The sequence below is a fragment of the Rattus norvegicus genome, chromosome 10, assembly GCF_036323735.1.
Source record: "Rattus norvegicus strain BN/NHsdMcwi chromosome 10, GRCr8, whole genome shotgun sequence".
NCBI lineage: Eukaryota > Metazoa > Chordata > Mammalia > Rodentia > Muridae > Rattus > Rattus norvegicus.
The window spans coordinates 23,569,051-23,582,576 of NC_086028.1; the positions used below are offsets into that span (position 1 = coordinate 23,569,051).

The following is a 13,526-nucleotide window of genomic DNA, read 5'->3' on the forward strand; positions in this document are numbered from 1 at the left end:
AATTTATCTACATGCATTCTTTTTAATTATATCGAAAATAAATTAAATCATTTCTTCTTGTATTGTTCTTACCATCGTCTACCTCTAAGCTACTTCATGCCTGGTTTACTTCAATGGACTTCTGATTTTAGGCTCTCTCTCCGCTTCAATAGACTTCAGCCACACTGTCACTGATGTCTTTTAAAAATAACCACTTTCATTATGACATGTCTCTCTACCAAGCATTCATGATTCCGTTGTCAAAATTGCCTGGAAAATCGTTCAAAAAAGGCCTCACATTTTTCATGTCATGTTCAAAGCTAGGATAACATTTTACATGGCTGTTGGGGAAAAAATCTTTAAGACAAGTTTGCACAAGAAGGTGGCATTTATGAGAAGAAGCACAAAGGATGGTAGGTGGATGGATTATTGGCTGTTGGGTAACTGGATAACAAGAGAGAATGGTGGATCTATGCATATTTATTTGCCAGTCTAAGATGACATTATTTCATGATCTTTCGATGAACATTAGTTTTTCATGGGCATATCAAATTAGATCATGGCAATAAAAATATGGAAAAACACCAATGAACAAGACATACATATAAGAAGGATGCCACTGTGAAAAACAGTTAGTAAGTGTTACATTATATGCCTTCATATTTTGACCTTGAAAAGTGAGTTCCCATATGAATTCAGATGAAAAGGACCTAGAAAATGTCATACACCTTCATTGTGACTGACACTCAGAAAGACATCCAATATTACATTAAATAAATCATTTGAAAAGCTTTGATTTCAAATTTTCATCAAGTTCCCATTGAAGTGTTTTAAGAGAGATTGTGCTCATAAAAGTGCTGATTCAGTTCTAACTTCACAGGTCTTAAAGCACAGAAAATGGTAGACTTAAATAATTATATTTAAATTTTCCTCATAGTGATGGCTAGAACGGATGTTTAACAGTTTGATGAAAACAACAATTCGAGATGTCATACTTAATCTGAGACACTTAGAGCAAGAATGTGCTTAAAGACTTGAACTGAAAGCACGCGTGGGAGACTGTGATAAGAGGAAATTACTCGGCTTGTCTACTTAGGAGTCTATGACACCGGGTCCATGATCATGACCTGTGATCTGTGCTAGAGTTCATCATTTCAAAGGATCCTCGGCTGTGCTGAGGTTTTCACTATATTAAAGAAAAACAATAGTTATAATTTTGATGGAATTTGGAAAGCTTCCTGCAAATCCGGGGTTCCATTCTAATTTGTTTCATATAATGAGATTTTTGACTCATATCAAATCAATGTCACCTCTGCCATCGAGTCAGTGTTAATTAATGGAATTTCTGTGATCTTGCAATCACGTAATAGTCAGAGTTAAATAGATTCTGCTTCTGTTTGATAAACAGCAGTCTGGCCAGAATGGACTATTGAGAGATCATTTTCTCTAGAACAATTATGAAATTAGCCTAGCGTAAGTACACTAATTTAAGTCAATGGAGTATGTTTGGTTTATCAAAACGAATCTTTCAGGAGAAGAAAAAAAAACACACTCTTGAGAATGTTGTTAAAACAATATAACAAGTTAGATGAGTATAGATTTGACCAGAAAATGACTCTTCACATACTAGCCTTTGGATTTCAATAATATTTAGCCACAGGCTGTTCAAGTACTGCCATTTGAGCATTTTAGAAAAAAAAAATTAAAAGGTAGAGAGGAAGTTTAATGAGCTCTGCCTGAGTTCATAACATACAGACTGTAAACGGAGAAACCAGCCACGTGGAAACGTTTGACCTATGGTTCTGAAGGGAGTTCTTTCAAGAGGTGGAGATTTGCAGGATATAGACAGGAGAGGAGGGAGAATACTAAGACGCAGAGCCTGCAACTTCAACACAGCCAACCAGACTGTAGGATTTACGTGGAAGTAGGTTTCTCACAACAATCTTGGAATCTTGATTGCATTGAAAATTATTGTAAATGTATGCGGTATTATTTAGAAGACCAGTGACAATGCATTAATTTTAGGAGGATAATCTCCAATTGTTGGAAATTCTTGTAAAGATTGAATCAGTGTCTGTCTAGAATCCCAACTGTATTTTGATCTTTGTTACGGACAACCATATGTATTAGCATTGACAGGGAAAGCCTCATGATAAAGAAAAATAGAATGTCCCATTTATGCAATGTCTATTTACAGCCATTGGTTAGATATTTTAACATGGCCACTCTACCAAGAAACTATGTCTATTTCCAGCTTTAAAACAAAGGATTTGAAATCAACAGATGGGACTTGCTTGAGATTATATGACTGGCTCGTAGTAAGGCTGAGTTCAAACTCTACTCTTCCATAAATATGTCATTTCCTAAGTACTCACAATTGGCTTTTCCTAATTGTAAATATCATTGTACCAATGTAATTTCACACCTGTTTGAATAATGTCACTTAGAATTAGACGATTCTGGTCATGGTACTGGTGTTTGTGGGTATGTTTGTGACCCTCCTAGATCTATAAAGCATATCAAACTGGCAGAATCTCCGAATTTGTCTCATTTTTATTATGCAAATGTACAGACTAAAACTAGGGCACAAAGCAAAGGATTGGTGATTATTTTTACTGGGGCTCATTTTTAAAGCATTATTTAAAACTTCACATTCATTTGAATAAAGAATACTGACACGTCGTTCCAAATTAAAATAGGATAAAAGTGAAGATAATGACATTCTCCCTCTCAATTTCACCATCCCCTTACCAAGTCCCTGTCTCTGGCTTTGACTACCATCCGCTATTCTCCTTAGTGCCATGCGTTTGATCTTTAATTATTGCATATGTAAATATTTGCGCACATGTGAGTATATTGAAAGCACAGGCATAATAAAAACTACCATTTTTTATTACTTTAATGCTAGATAATAATTCTCCTGCGCTTCTTAGTATTATTTTGCTTTCACTTCCTCTTTGACAGATAATTCCCCATCTGTCAACAAAGGGCTTCTACTGCTCTCATATTTGTTTTCTTCTATGAGTGTACAGCACCTAAGAAGTTGGTTTTGTATGGAGGGCTTCTGTTGTCATATTTTTGCTTTAAAAGATGCAGTAAACATACTTTGAAGTAGCTCTCTTCGTGGGTTCTAATGGAGCCGATGGCACTAGAGATTGGCATCAGAAATGTATGTCAATTGTGCCATTTTAGAAGACACTCTGGCCAGCTGTCTTGTGGTTTATGCTTTTTATACATATAATACTGAGGGTTAGGAAACACTTCCACATTGCCAATCTAACTGTTCAAATTTCAAAATAAATAAACGACTAAAACCAAACCTCAGTATTAACTTACAACTGCTTTATGGAGAGTCAAAGGACGTCACATGTTGAAAGATCATCTCATCCCTATATTCATCTTAAGTGAGGTGGCTCAATCCATGGCAAGTTTGGGGAGTTGCTGAAACATTTGAAGGCTGTATGAAAAGGAGTGGTAAAACCTTCATGCCAGAATCCTTTCAAACTCACATTCAGACCTAATATCCATGTTAAGAACACTTGAAAATGCTAATCAGGGAAGTTGTTGAGTCTTTTTGGCAAAGACATTATCAGTGGGATTCAGGCTTTTATAAAAAAGGACCAAATAAAAGGAAATAAAAAGAAAAGGTAGCAATGGGACATCCACTCAGCCCACATTGACTGGTCCTTTATTCTTGACTGTTCAGGATCCTGATTTGTGAGGACTATGTTTCCGTTGATTCATAGCTGCAAGGACTGAGATTCCATTAGAGCAGCTGAGACAGATTGAGAAAGCAGCCCCTGGTAGACTGAGTTACAAGTTCACTTTTCTTATTGGATTTGCTTATGTGTTGGATGTTGGATGATTTGACATTAACTGGTAAACCAGTCTTCAAGCTAAAAGTGGCTTTGTGTACTAGCATCTTCCAGAAAATATGATGAATAATACTCACCATCACACAGTTCTCTGTCTGCCATCTCTAAAACCTGTTGCATACTCCAAACTCTGGAAGAATGCATTTCATAGGCTTCTTTTCTTCTGAACTTGAAAAATCTATTAGAAATTTCCAGATTTTTAAAGAATTTAAGTACTTACTGGAAAAGCACAAAATTCACAAGTACACAATTCAGTGCACTTTTGTTCACTTTCCAAAGAAATCTTCTTATAAGACAATATCATCCTTACCACAGAATATATAGAGAAGGCTATGGCTGAGAAATGACAATATTGATATTAATTATTCCATGATGTTTGAGGAAATGAGTTCAATCACTAGTGTGGCATGTATTGTTTTGGGGATCTTTGGAAGCTTTATGATTATAGTCTGTATAATTCTAGTCTTATTTCTTTAAATTAAGTGTAGGCAGATTCAGCAAATTAAAACATAAACTATATAAAGTTAAATTCTATATAAATGATGACTGTTTCATTACAACATAGTACTTAATGCCTTACTTAAATGAAGAGAACAGTCACCAATTAGCAGAACTTCAAATTTGATTGGTACCATGAGGTTTAACCAGAAAGGATTTCTTAGAACTTTACCATTGCATTATAATGATAAAGTCTACATTGTATCTTTTCTGTTTAAAATAGAGATAAGCAAAAATGCCTAACCCTTCTGTCTGTCCCTGATCTCTAATAAACCATGCTAAGCCATTCTCTTCAATCTTCAATCTCCAAACTGTGCGTGACATAGTAATTTCCCCTCATTTCTTCTTCATTTACACTTTGCTCATTATTTCCATGGTGATCTGCATCCAGGTCTCTTCACACCCTTCAGCTCTGCTCATGAATATCATATTAGAATCTGTTCCAGTTCTACATATTTAAACAGATTCCCCATGTTATAGACCTTCTCTAGAACAATTGCATCTATTCACCACCTCTGCCTGACATGGAGATGTGGTCTGGGGAAGCCAACAATACATGCCCTTCCCCAGCCAGCATGCGTTACTGTGCACACAATCTACCCCGTAAAGGCTTCAGAGCTGCTCACAGGTTAATACGTTCATATTTTCTCACCTATGAGTAAACAATGATGTCTCCAACCTCAAAGGATTAGTGTGGGTAATAAATAGAGAAATGGTTGCAGAGTCTAAAGGGATACACTAATTGAAATTAAGGATTAATAACTATAACTGCTTTCACATATATTTATTTATTGGTGTGGTCACATTTTGTAAAATATTGTGATGATAACCTTTATGCATTAAGAATGAAATTACCACTAAAACCCCAATATACACATACCTATGAAAAAATATACATACGTGCACTTGTGTTTTTATATTTATTTTTTACATTTATTATTTACATATAATACAAATTTTATATTTCTATATATTTATATAAGCCTATAATATAAATAATTAAATATACATTTATATGTATAATATATATGTTTCTCATGTATTATATATTTATTTGTAAATTTATATTTTTATGTTTTATATATTACACCTATGTATATGTATGTATGGGTTAATACATAGAATGCAATACATATGCCTATGAAAATCCTAACTAGTCTCCTCCAACAGTTTCTTAGTCTTTCTTCTTCATCCATGCATACAGCTGTACACATAGTTAATCTGTTTATGTGGGTAGATGTATCTTACTTGTCTATGTTTACTTAAGAATATCATGATATGTGTCTTTATGACTATCATGATACATGTCCCATTGTTGACTCTATGGTTTCTGTTTTTCATTCTGTCTTTGTCATTACCCTTCCTTTCTCCTTTTCACTGTCTTCCTAGCATCACTCTGATACATCATTCTTGGTCTTCAACAGATCAGTTCCTGTACCCTCTCTACTTCTCCCAAACATTGTTCTTAAACTTGATGTTGTTTCAAAACAAGACTAAAATTTCTCAGAACTACTCAAAAAAAAAAAAAAAGCACAAGACAGGGCATTGAAAAGAATGTAGAATCTGGTCATCCTGAAGACGTTTTCTCTGTGAGAACACTAAGAAATATTACATTGGAACACTTGAAATTGTTGGAAATGTTGTATTGCTACTAGTAACTTGGGATAGCTATGCACATAGGATGCAGTGATACAAGTTCTTTCCATTAGAGCTATATTCAAACAATCTTTTTCCACAAAGGTTCAATGAAGGATTTTAGCATATATGCCAGTAATTTGAACAAGGTAAATTATAGAATCTTATCTTCTATTCAAGATAATTAATGAGATGTACTTAAAAATAATAGATAATTAATGAGATGTACTTCTTAAAAATAATAGATTTGTGGCATGCCTATCTAACCTCAGCACTTAGGAGGCAAAAGCAGGCAGATCTTTGTGAGTTCGAGAACACTCTGTTCTCCAAGGTGAGTGCCAGGACAGCCAAGGCCGAGTCTATGCAGTGAAATCCTCTCTCATATTCAGCACCTCAATATATGTACACATTATATATAATTTAAACGTTGCTTCAAAGGAAAATACTACAGCAAATGAAGACTTCATTTGTGGAAGAAATATTTTTAAAAGGCCATTTCCTAAAATATTTATCTGTTTTTGCCATGTCTACTTAGCTAAAGCTTATCATAAATTAAGTAGTATAAAGCCCCATTGCACTTGCTTGACTTTTAAACAAATATATTTGGCTTTTTTACATATTAGTAAATTTATAGAAAACACCCAGCTGTGTAACTTACTAAAAGTTATCAATGCAAATGCAACTGTTAACATGATTCATGTTGTTTTAATCTAATTATTATATTCTAAGCCTTTGACAGCCTTTAGTTCTTTACAAGCATGAATAACATGTACTTGAAGTGTTATCATATGAAATACATATGGAATTTGCTGTTCCAATTATAATATTATTATTATTCCAAAAATATTATTATTATTATTATTATTATTATTATTATTATTATTATTATTAGTAGTAGTAGTAGTAGTAGTAGTAGTAGTTATAGTAGTAACCATGTGACACTAGTCAAATTCAAATTAAAAGATTCAAGTACACATATCAACTAATGACCATATATAACCATGTTTTATGGTGTTGTCATTGTTTTATTGCATTTTTATAATCCGGAATTTTTATGTGACTGAGGTAGTTTCTAGGGTCAACCTCTTACAAACTTAAAAGAAAGAATCATTTAGGTCCTTCTGTAAAGTTTAGTGGCTTTAATATTGCAGTTAAGTAATTGTATATAAAATAAATCTTCAAAGTTTTACAATATATGTCTTCTTAAATAATAATAATAATAATAATAATAATAATAATAATGTGAACATAATTTTTCACAAGTCAATAATAAAGCAAACAGAAATCATCGAGTTTAACTTATTTGCATATTTGTGGTGATTTTTCCTATAGCATAATGTGTTTGCTGTCTATTTATTTTCTATCCTCTTGACAAGCTTTGGTGTAGGCATGCTCCATACCACCAGAAAAGGAAAATCTTTCATCATCAACAACTTCATATACATCATTTCAAAGCAAGACCTTTCATAGGATAATAGTATTCTGTGTGTTTTTATCATGTTGAGGTAAGCCAACAAAAACATACAAGATGATCTTCATGGCAAGAGTACATTAACGAATGGATGTTTTAAACACTGGAAATTTAGCCATCTTTGAATTTTAACCTCTCCATTTTTTAGAATGATTTTGATGTGACAGCCTTCAAAGTTTCAGAAAGAAATATAACATTAATATCAAAATAAGTCAAATTCATTCAAATTATTTTAGTTTAACAGTAAGATGTTTTATATATTATAATTATGTAACACCATACATAATTGGAGAAAATAAAAAGAAATATATCTAAATCTGTTCTCTTCCAGTTCCTAAAGGTCTGGTCATTTTACACTATGAAGAATTAGCATGTGTTTAATGGTGTTTGTGAGCATAAACACCATATCTCTTCATCATATCTCTTGCTGAATTTGTTTAAAGAATTGTCAATAACTTCCTTGGTTCTATAGCTATATTTTGGTTTTCTCTTTCCTTTTTGAGTATGTGTGTCTCTCTCTGTGCATGTGCCTTTGTGTATATGTGTGTACATGTATTTGTCTGTGTGTGTATATTTCTCTCTCTCTCTCTCTCTCTCTCTCTCTCTCTCTCTGCATTTGAGTGTGTGTATGTGTGTGTGTGCGTTTCTTTATTGTGTTTCTAAAATTACTATTATCTTAGACTTGTAAAATACTGTTCCATGTGCAACCATGTCTAATTAATACACATATCTCTAAGACTGTGTTCCTTATATTTCTCAGTGGAGACTGTTCAACTGACCCATCCACATACATGGGGTGCTTCTAATCTCAGCCACATATTCTGCTTACATATTGAACACTATGACTTGTGAAACTTAGTCCAATGTCCTTTCCCTCAAACTAACAACTTCTGTCTTCCTGTAAATACCATTCACCTCAAAGGTCAGTTGCATAAAGAAGTCTAACTTATTCTTTTATTTAACACTTGGGAACATTTAGAAGAGGTGACAAAAAGAACTGGAGCAACTGGAAGACTGTTGTGTAACTCTGTCTTCTTCATATGATGTTGCTGTTACAGACACCAATTCTCTGACATTTTGGACAAGTCATCATACCATCATATATAGTGGAGATGAGCTCATAAAGCCCCATCTGTAGGGAAGTGGGCTGTGAAAGGTACCCTGATTCCTGGTCGAGATCAGTCAAATCTCCGGGGACCCTAAAAGGGACTGCAGGAGCATTTCCAGTCTCCTAGATCAGGCCTCTCATGTAGCTACAGCCCATCACAACCCCCTGTAGAGAGCTCTGAGACAGATCAGTCACATAAGGCAATGACCCAAGCGCCTTCTGCACAGGAGAGGACATGATCACAGGTTATATAGGCTCAAGACGGATTAATCACATAGGACAATGCCCTAAGCCCTTACTCCACAGGTAAGGACATGACCACAAGTCATATAAGCTCAAGACAGATCAGTCAGGAGCAGTAGATGAGGTATTCCCAAGTTCTCAGGCCAAAACTATAGGAAGTACTCACTGCCAGATCCTGACTCTGACGGTCCGGAAGCTGTATTTAAGAATCCTGTTCAGGACAGCCATTGCAGTACCACAGAGACAGCGCCGGGGCAAGCAAGAGCTGGAGGGGCACTGGGCAACTCTGTGCCTCACGGAGGAAAATCAACTAAACATGGGCAAAGGAGATCCTAAGAAGCAAAATGTCCTCATATGCGTTCTTTGTGCAAACCTGCTGGGAGGAGCACAAGAAGAAGCACCCAGATGCTTCTGTAAATTTCTCAGAGTTCTCCAAGATGTGCTCAGAGAGGTGGAAGACCACGTCTGCTAAAGAAAAGGGGAGATTTGAAGATATGGCAAAGGCTGACAAGGCTCGTTATGAAAGAGAAATGAAAACCTATATCCCCCCCAAAGGGGAGACCAAAGAGAAGTTCAAGGACCCCAATTCCCCCAAGAGGCCTCCTTCCGCCTTCTTCTTGTTCTGTTCTGAGTACCGCCCAAAATCAAAGGCGAGCATCCTGGTTTACCCATTGGTGATGTTGCAAAGACACTAGGAGAGATGTGGAAGAACATTACCGCAGACGACAAGCAGCCCTGTGAGAAGAAGGCCGCCAAGCTGAAGGAGAAGTATGAGAAGGATATTGCTGTCTACAGAGCTAAAGGAAAACCTGATGCAGCGAAAAAGGAGGTGGTCAAGGCTGAGAAGAGCAAGAAAAAGAAGGAAGAGGAAGACAATGAGGAGGGTGAAGAGGATGAGGAAGAGGAGGAAAAAGAGGAAGACGAAGAAGAAGATGATGAATAAGTTGGTTCTAGCGCAGTATTTTTTCTTGTCTATAAAGCATTTAACCGCCCTGTACACAACTCACTCCTTTTAAAGAAAAAAATTTAAATGTAAGGCCGTGTAAGATTTGTTTTTAAACTGTACAGTGTCTTTTTTGTATAGTTACACACTACCGAATATGTCTTTAGCTAGCCCTGTCCTGGTGGTATCTTCAAAAGCCACTAACCTTGCCTGGTGCAGTCTGGGGGTTGTAAATTGGCATGGAAATTAAAGCAGGTTCTTGTTGGTGCACAGCATGAATTAGTTAAATATGGGGACAGTAGTTTGGTTTTTGGTTTCTTTTTTTTTTTTCTTTTTTCTTTTCCTTTTGGTTTTCTTTTGTTTTTGTTTTTGTTTTTTTTTTCATCTTCAGGTGTCTCTGATGCAGCTTATATGAAGATAATTGTTGTTCTGTTAACTGAATACCACTCTGTAATTGCAAAAAATAAAAATAAAAAAATAAAAATTGCGGCTGTTTTGTTGACATTCTGAATGCTTCTAAGCAAATACAATTTTTTTTATTTAAAAAAAAATCCTGTTCAGAAGGATTAAAGGTGTGTGCAGAAATTACTCCATTGTCTGAGAACTTCTGTCATAAGAGCTATAACACAGACACTTTGGGAAGAGATCTGTTCTCCAGAAGCTCTCCTGCACCACTCACTGGCTAGTCAGTCCGCTGCTGGCTCAGCCAAGCTGAAAATGGAGGTGGATCCGCACCAGCAGTGAGGTGGAAAGACATTGCCCTCCCTAACCAAGTTCTCTCCCCTTCTCCTGAACCCTCACACCTAGCCAGAGATCTCCATGGAAGGCCCCCCTGTGAGAAGCCCTACACCCATACATCTTTGTGTAATTATGACCAGTCATTGGGAGCTACAGAAATGGATGGATGTCATTGCCTGCTTTTCTAGAGCCAGAAGTAACTCATTTTTCTTGAAATCCTTTTTTCCACTCAGACAAATGCAAGTGACCAGCATTAAAGTCACTGAGTAAAAAGCAGAGATCAGAGAATAAGATGTACTGATGGGATGAAGAAGTATTCGAGAAGTTATGAATAAAGTACACCTTTGTATTAAATGATCAAACTCTGAAAAACAGTACTAATTAGAATTTGTTCATAATTGCATTGGTTTCCAAGTTAATTCAAGAATAAGGTACTTAGACTATTGTAGAGCATCTATTGATCAATATTGACATATTTTAATTTGTGTTTACTTTGGATATTTTTAAATAATGCTTCAAGCCCTGTTCAATAAATTTTTATGCATTCCTCTTTTGTTTTTCCTAGGATTTTACTAATCCAGTGTTTTACTAGATGATTAATTTGATATGAAGCTATCATGTTAAACATTTCTATTCCTGCAATCGTATGTAAATTTTATAATAAAGAAAATCATTCTGATTTTATCAAGTGGGCAAAGATCACATGTCTTATGTTGATGTAAACTTCCATTGTAATATTAGTGACTTGGGGAAGTCTTCTTAATCAAATACTAACACAATCTGTTGCTTTCCCTTTTTCTTTTCTTTTTTTTTTCTTTTTCTTTTAATTTTTAAATTAATACAGTCCAGTCGTTATCCCCTCCTGGTCTTTCCTCAGTTCCATCCCCATTCCTCCTCTTCCATTTCCAAGAGGATGCCCCACTCCACCCCTCCACCCTGGGGCCTCAAGTCTCTCAAGAGTTAGGTGCCTCTTCTCTCACTGAGGCCAGAGCAGGCGGTCCTCTGCTATATATGTGTCCGGGGCCTCAGACCAGCTTCTGTATGCTGCCTGGTTGGTGGCTCAGTGTCTGAGAGATCTCAGGAGTCCAGATTAGTTGATCCTGCTGGTCTTCCTATGAGGTCACCCTCTAGAACTAGAAACTATCATCCTGAGTGAGGTAACTCAGACCCAAAAGGACATGCATGGATATGTGATATATACTCACTAATAAATAGATATTTAGCCAAAAAAAAGACAGAATACCTAGGATAAAATCCCTACCACTCAAGAAGGTTAACACGCTGAAGGGCCCAAGTAAAGAAGCTTCAATTCCACTTGGGAGGGAGGAGAATGCAATCAAGGTGGGGAGAGAGGATGGTGAGGAGAGTAGAGGGGGAGGGGAAAAGGGGAACATGATTAGATTATTGTCAGGGGTGGTGTGGGGAGTGGGGGTGGAGAGGAAACAGGAGTGAAGCTCTGAGAGCCAGCAGAATGAAATCAAATAAACAACCTTGGGAGGTGAGAGGTGGTGGGAACCTCTAGAATGTACCAGAGACCTTGGGAGGTGAGAGACTCTCAGGAGTCAAAGGGAGAGACCATAGACGAAATGACCAATAGTGGGGAGAGGGAACTTGTAGAGCCTACTTCCAGTAGAAAGACAGGGCATCAAGTGAGGGATGGGATTGCCAACCCGCAGTCAGTAACTCTGACCCAGAATTGTTCCTGTCTGAAAGAACTGCGGGGACAAAGATGGAGAACAGCCTGAGGAAAAGGAAGTCTAATGAAAGGCCCAAATTGGGATCCAGCTCAAGGGGAGGTTCCAAGACCTGAAACCATTACTGATGACACTATAGTGTGCTGACGAACACATGGCTGCCCTCAAAGAGGACCAACAAGCAGCTGATTTGGACAGATGCAGATACGTACATCTAACCAGTGGACTGAAGTTCCCTGTGGTTGAGTGAGGGAAAGTCTAGAAGATGGATGTTCCTTTTGCTTATATTTTTCCCTAGTAAGAGAATGTGTACAAGGTTGAAAATTCCAAAAAGAGACACTAGCCCCAGGGTTTGTCACTATAATAAATTATTTTATCTAATTCTCAAATTGTCATGATTAATTAAAATACCCAAGCTAATAGTTCATATTTCAGCTAGTGGATTTCCGTTTGTAAGCTAGTGAAGTTGTTGCCATTTTAATTACTCATTTACACTGCCTTCAGAAGGCAAACTAAGGTCATAAACTAATGCTTCTCCTATTGGAATCCGACCCTTTTATTTGTCGAATGATTTATTATTTTTATATTTATGTGTATGAAGTATATGTAGCATGTACATGTTGTATACATGGAGGAATACTCCTCTGAAGTTGGAGAGATAGATGGTTGTGGGCCTCTGTGTTGGGGGCTGGATCGGGACCTGAATACTGTGAGAGAGTAGCTTGTGCTCTCAAACAAAAGTCCTTCCCTCTGTAATGTCATGGTCCTTTTTCTTAAATAGTAAAATTTATCCATACAAGTGTCCCTTCCACAAAGTCTACAAAGTTTGATGTTCACATTATTTTATAAATTTTGGTTAAATAACGATAAAACGATAAACCATATTTCTTCTCTTTGGCTTATATTTTATTAGGCATTTTCTTTTGGAAATTTATATGCATGTGCGTATGCATGAATGGAGTGTGTGCGTGTGTGTGTGTGTGTGTGTGTGTGTGTGTGTGTGTGCTTATGCGCGTCTGAATGGGTCTGTACTTTTAAGCACATATTTCCTCTTCTAGATAAGGGGCAGAAGATAATCTTACTCAATTATATCCTATATAGAAACATATTACCTATAGAGGCGAATGCCAGCAGCAAACCACTGAACTGAGAATAGGTCCCCTATTGAAGGAATCAGAGAAAGAACTGGAAGAGCTTGAAGGGGCTCGAGACCCCATATGTACAACAATGTCAAGCAACCAGAGCTTCCAGGGACTAAGCCACTACCTAAAGACTATACATGGACTGACCCTGGACTCTGACCCCATAGGTAGCAATGAATATCCTAGTAAGAGCACCAGTG

At 36.6% G+C, this 13,526-nt stretch overlaps 2 pseudogenes; one reads left to right on the top strand and one right to left on the bottom strand.

Annotated features, from left to right (window-relative positions):
• Positions 1-13,526, bottom strand: part of LOC108352072 (uncharacterized) — a 2,585,468-nt pseudogene that overhangs the window by 1,569,666 nt on the left and 1,002,276 nt on the right.
• Hmgb1-ps15 (high-mobility group box 1, pseudogene 15) lies at positions 9,126-10,418 on the top strand (annotated as a pseudogene).